This window comes from Strix aluco, chromosome 3 (genome assembly GCF_031877795.1).
Source record: "Strix aluco isolate bStrAlu1 chromosome 3, bStrAlu1.hap1, whole genome shotgun sequence".
Taxonomy (NCBI): Eukaryota; Metazoa; Chordata; class Aves; order Strigiformes; family Strigidae; genus Strix; species Strix aluco.
The window spans coordinates 122163686-122169569 of record NC_133933.1 but is presented as its reverse complement, the minus strand read 5'-3'; the positions used below and the strand labels follow the sequence as shown (position 1 = coordinate 122169569).

General features: G+C 41.7%; 1 pseudogene; it reads left to right on the top strand.

The window, feature by feature from the left end:
• Nucleotides 1-231: 231 nt before the first annotated feature.
• Nucleotides 232-825, top strand: LOC141921637 (ras-like GTP-binding protein RHO; annotated as a pseudogene).
• Nucleotides 826-5884: the final 5059 nt, after the last annotated feature.

Sequence of the window (5884 nt, the reverse complement as noted above, 5' to 3'; positions counted from 1 at the left end):
AGAACAAGGTACTCACAATTTCAGAAGATTCTGATACCAGAGAAATTTAAAAGTGAAAAAAATAAGGAACAAAGGTAAGGCAGGAGTATGGAGAGATTAAAGGAGATAAGGGGAAGAATTCCAAACTAATGGGATTTCCCTCCTCTCCTTCTCCTACCTTGCACAAAAGCTAAAAAAAATTTTAAAAACAGCATGGGAATAATCCACTTTGTACATCTTGGTTTTCAAGGAATGGCTGCTCTTAGGAGAAAGCTAACTGTAGTTGGAGATGACCGCTGTGGTAAGACATGCCTCCTCTTTGCTCTGTGTCATGAACAGATTCCCAAGTCCTAAGAGCCAACTCTGTTTGATGCTTACACCACTGACACAGAGGTAGATGGGAAAGAGATGAAACTAATTCTCTTCAATGTGGCAGGGAAGAATGAAGTCAGTTACCAAAATCTCCGCACAGTGTTCTACAAGGACACCGACGTTATTTTAATGTGCTTCTCCGTGGACAGGCCTGACTCACAGCAAAACATCCTTGATTTTTGGGTTCCAGAAATTAAAGTGTTCTGCCCCACAGTACCTATTATTCTGGTGGCTACCAAGGTAGAACTAAGGGATCATGAAAGTATTAAGAAGCAGCTAACTACTCCAGGCAACAAGCCAATTAACACTGCAGTAGGAAAAGCTTTAGGTGCCAGCATTGGGGCATATGCTTACCTGGAGTGTTCTGCCAAGACAAAAGAAGGCGTTGATACAGCTCTGGCGATTATTAGCCCATGTGCATTAAATGAGAAAAGGATGAGAAAGAGGCACTACAGGCGCTGCCGAATTCTGTAAGAGGAGTTAATGTTATTTTGTTGTTGGATTTCATCATGTGGAAAGGTAAGTAGATGTCTTTGTTGCTGTTGTGTGGGCACTGTAAGGGCTCCGTTTATGTCATAGGAGGAAAAAAATCTCTTGTATCTGCAAAGTGTCACACTTTGTTGGATTTGTTTCCTTCTCCACCTCCAAATCAGGCTGAAGAGAACAATTCCAGATTTGAGCTGAGTACTGGTCTTGAGAAATGGAAATGACCAAGTTCTTCACAGAGGTTTTTTGTCCAAGGGAGATACACACAGATTAGGACAGGAACCTAAAACAGCACTGCTGGGACAAGCACAAGAACATGTTGTTCAGGGAATCTAATCCCAGCTTCCTGGTAGCAAGGTTTAGTGTCAAGCAGCTGTGCTGACGAGGTTTCTGTTCCATAGGCTTCCTTGAAGGATGTCCTTAGGGAAGGGTGCCAACACACACCCACCCCCCACACACACCCCCCCAACACACACCCACCCCCACCCCCCCACACACCCCCACCCCCCTACGCCCCCACCCCCACCCCCCTCCGCCAGTAGTCTGCTCTGCTAATAGCCATGGGTTTCTGACTGGCAGAACAGGTCTGACTTTCACCAGGATTCATTTGTAGGGCTGGCCTGGGCTTGGTTTCATAAATGCATCAGGAATGCAATGTATAGCATAGGGTACACTGAAGGCAGTGCTATCTCCACCTCTTCTTCAGGGCAGAACACATTCAGGGTAAATAAACTGGGGTAAACCAGCCTGGCTCTGGGGTAGGATAATCCAGTTCTTGATAGAATTCTTACTTTAAAAGTAGAGAAGTAAAAAGACCAGACTTCAGTTTCTAAATCTCTTTGTCTTTATGGTCTGAATGTATCTTAAATCTTTCTGTCTTTCCTTAGCACTTGCAGGCAGAAGACATGAAGTAAAGGGAATGCCAACAACCACGCTCTCAGCTTTGCAAGTCATTAACAATCTGGAAAGAGACTGAGACATGCTGTCAACCTAAGCAGAAAATCTCAAAGAGGCACAGAGACGGACCAAAATGGAAAGATTTTTTGGGTGTGTCTCTATACACCTCCCTTCTGTGAAGCGCTGATTGCTGGCAGCCCAAGGAACTGAGTTATGGACTGACATTAAAGGCACAAGTCTGGAAGCAGTCAAATAATGTGACTGAAGGATTTGAAGGCACGTGCTGTAACACAGTAAGTGGACAGAGAAATGTTTTAAGGTAAACCCTTTCTGAACCTGAAGTAAAGGTACAGGGCTAATTGAGCATAACTGTCATGAACAGGGAAAACATGGAAGTCTATCACTTTCTTTTGCTGACTCCCTCGGTGCTGGTTTCATCACTCTGGAAGCGTGGTTACGGTTTCCCAGGGGGAAACAAAATGAGAATAAACACAAATTTCTAAACTGATTATGCCACCTGGAACTGTACACGTAGCAAACTAGCTTTTCCAGGTGAGAGACCTAGTAAAATATACACTTAAGATTTTTTTATTACCCACCAGTATTTGTCTGTTGATGGTATCATAGGTAGAAATACTGGAGTTGGCCAGGTATTCATTATTGGATGGGTTGCTGCTTTCCTTCTACATCACTTTTTAATAGCAGTTTTGAAGTCCACAATCACACTGTGGCATAATAACAAATGCTTCAAGGAGAACACTTTACTTTTCAAAAGCACCTTTCTTCCAAGAATCTCTGAGCACTTTTCAACATGAATTACCAGCCCACCTCTTGGTGATAAGTAGGTGTTATTTCCATTTTCAAAACTGAGAAACTTAAACTGCTGCCTAAAGTAACTGTGAACCATCTACTTCCTGAAGATTTCTTTTTCTTGACCTGTTTTCAATGCCCTTTCCCTTTTGCCTCCTGAACCATTCTTAACCTCAATTTCCTCTCCTCTCTGTTTATAATAATCCCGTCGATTCAACCTGATATTGTACCGAAACTGTAACACTCTTCTCCCCATGCAACTTGGATGTGTGTGCTGTGTAGATAGACGTGCTCTCCTGATTCAGGTAGTAAAATGCGTTAGTTCATTTCAAAGAGTTGTTTTATGTAGATAGGTTTAAATGGTTATTTCCATTTTGTATGCGTATCTGTGGGTGGGGAGAATTAAACTGCTGATAAGTTAACACAGGTGTCTCAGGTGCCTCTGATGTGGGGTATTGAATTGGAGAGAGGCAGTTTTGCAAAGATGCTACGCACCTACTGCTTGGAAAGTTCAGACCACTGGTGAATCTGAGCTTACACTGCCTGTTGCTTAGTAGGACGCTGGTCAGCGTATTGACTGGTGTCTGTTCTCAATCTAAATAAACAAGTATTTTCCACCAGAAGGGTGCTTTGTTCAAGACAAGGGTAACTGGTTTCACTCCCAGTATTCACTGTACATATCTCTGAATTAAACTGTTGTTACAATGATCATAGTTTTTATTTCTTAACATTAATCTTTTTATTGTTTTTATGTGAAATAAAAATTTGGTAATCTCTTTCCAGTGTATACTCCTCCGCAACTGGAAAAGAGAAATCCGTGGGAGGTTTTTTCATCATCCTTTTGCTAAAGCTGTATAAATTCTCTTTTTGTCACTTCTGTCAAAAAATCCAAATGCTCTTCCTCTTTATCTGTCTCAGAGCATTTTTGCAAGAGCAGGTTACTATGTGGCTGTTTAAGAAATCTGTTGGACAGTTGTCCATCTTTTAGGGCATCTGGCTCCCATGAGAAATCCACAGATTGTATAGTTTCCTTTTTTGTATTTTAGCACTGGCCTGTGACTCAGAAAGAAGGGGGTATAGCCCAGTAGTCAGGATACTAGACTAAGACATATGTATCTGGGGTTGCTTCTCTATTCCACCGCAAACTATGGTCTGTATGACTGTACAGAGGAGACTGCGCACATCTGTGCTGCAAAGTAGCTGGAAGGAAGCAGTGCCCCCCATAGCAGCACGGAGCTCGATGGGTGCTAGTTCATCCTTCCCATTTCAGGCTGCATCTTCAGGAGTCTCTGCAGCAGGCAGTGCACACACACCCACCAGCTGATGTTGGGCTTCCTACCCCCAGGCCTGCTGGCTTGGTGGTTGTACTCATGCATGTGAAGAGCTCAGATATTCGCCATGGGAGAGCTACAAAGTCTGTATGAGACTGACACTGGGAAAGTGATACATGCCCATCTCTTAAACCTGGAACAAAAATCAATAGTGATAAATCTATATAGAAGTAAACTGCCAACAGTCAATATCCAGGCTAGACTTGAGCCAGAAGTGCTACCCTCTAACGCAAGTCATTCTTCCAGTACTGGAGGGGAGAGGAAGGGAGGGGAGAAGAAGAGGAAGAGGGAGGGGGAGAAGGAAAGGGAGAGGAAAGGAAAATCACAGACTGTTTTATGAACCATTTTTTTTACTTTTGTCAATTTAAATATTAAATATGGCTTTTTATTAAGGAAAACAAAAAGCAAAGGAAAGAAGTACTGCAGAAGAGAAGATGGAAATTAACTGAACATTCATGTATCATTCAACAGGGCCATTTCTAAGATGAAATACACTGTTTACTCTCCACCACAACAGTTTAAGACATATGTCCAATTGAAACAGCAGGGGAATTTATACTGTATTAGGTGAATATGATGATATGCATCGCAATTAAATAAGAGCTTCTTTGCAATTTCAGTGAAGCAAATATGCAAATAAATTATATTGATGTCTTTCAGTAGAAATAAAGAGAAAGATAGAAAGAAAGAAAATCAGTACATAATAATAATAAGGCAATATGTAAGAGCAATTTTCCATTTTCAGTGCAAAGATAGTTTACATATTTCATGTAATAGTGTTGCAGTAGCCTGCATGCCTAAGAATATCATCAAGACAAGGTTTGTAGACAAGCTGACTCTGTTGGGAAAAAAACAGACAAGATCCTGGACACTCATGTCTTCAAACACCCCTTCCAGATCTCATCTGATAAAGGATAAGCCACGAAAGCCGTGACAATCTAGAATGTGTTTTGTACAGAGATTTAGGCAGAACCTGTAAGCTTCAGTAACATCTACAAAATGACATATCAGTAGTGCTTTAGCAAAAACATACCCACACAGTACGGGGCTTTGGAAAGAAGAGAAGTTTAAAACTAAAAAAAGCCACGTGTTATTTCCCTTTCATTGCCTGTTTCGTGGATGGAGTGGAGAGAGGGTAATATGTCTTGCTTAGCAAGACCATTCTCCATTTTGTATTAGTTTCCTGTGTAAATATGTCTTCCCAGTGGACAATCTATCAGTCTACCCACTAATTCGTCTGTTTACTCAAAGTTATCATCAGACAGGAAGCATGCTATATTTTACGAAAATAGATTCTCTAAGGCTTTTGTCTCAGTTTTCTTCATAATATCTTGCAACTTAATCAAATTCGTTTTCTGAAATGTACTGCATCTGTTTTAAATAATTCATCAGCTTAGTGTATCTCCGCAATCACTTGGAGAATGACAAACTGATACAAGAGCCTGTAATTTGTTATTATGTTTTGATGGAAATATGGGGCTGGATCATGGTATTTCTCCACAGCAGCTCAGAGTAGCATATGAAAAGGCAGAAGGACTGCAACTTTATTTGCCAAAACTAAATTTTAGGTGTCCCTAAGGCCTTGAAAGCCTCTTTGTTCAGCTTAATCTCTGCAAGTGGACTTGTCCATCATTGAAAGTACCTCCACACTGTTGATGTGTTCACATTTCAATCTGCTCAGTTCCTAAACACGTGCTTTATGACAGCTACTTCCAGTGTCAGGGTGAGACAGCTTTGGGGTAGGACTTGTCTCAGCACATCCCATGGGCTGTGCCTGTTGAGGAGACAGACTGGTAGAGGAACATCCGATTTGGGAATCACATCAATGACTGGTTTCTGAGCAGTTTGATGCCATTGGGAGCAACTCTGTCAGCCCAAGTGTGTCTGAACCAAGCAGTGTTGCAGGGTGAATGTGCCTAGGTGCTGGGAGCAGGGGATTTAGCTGCCTGTCATCATCCAACTTTGGTTGATGAGAGAGAGTTTGCAGGCTTGAAGGCATTAAAAAGAGT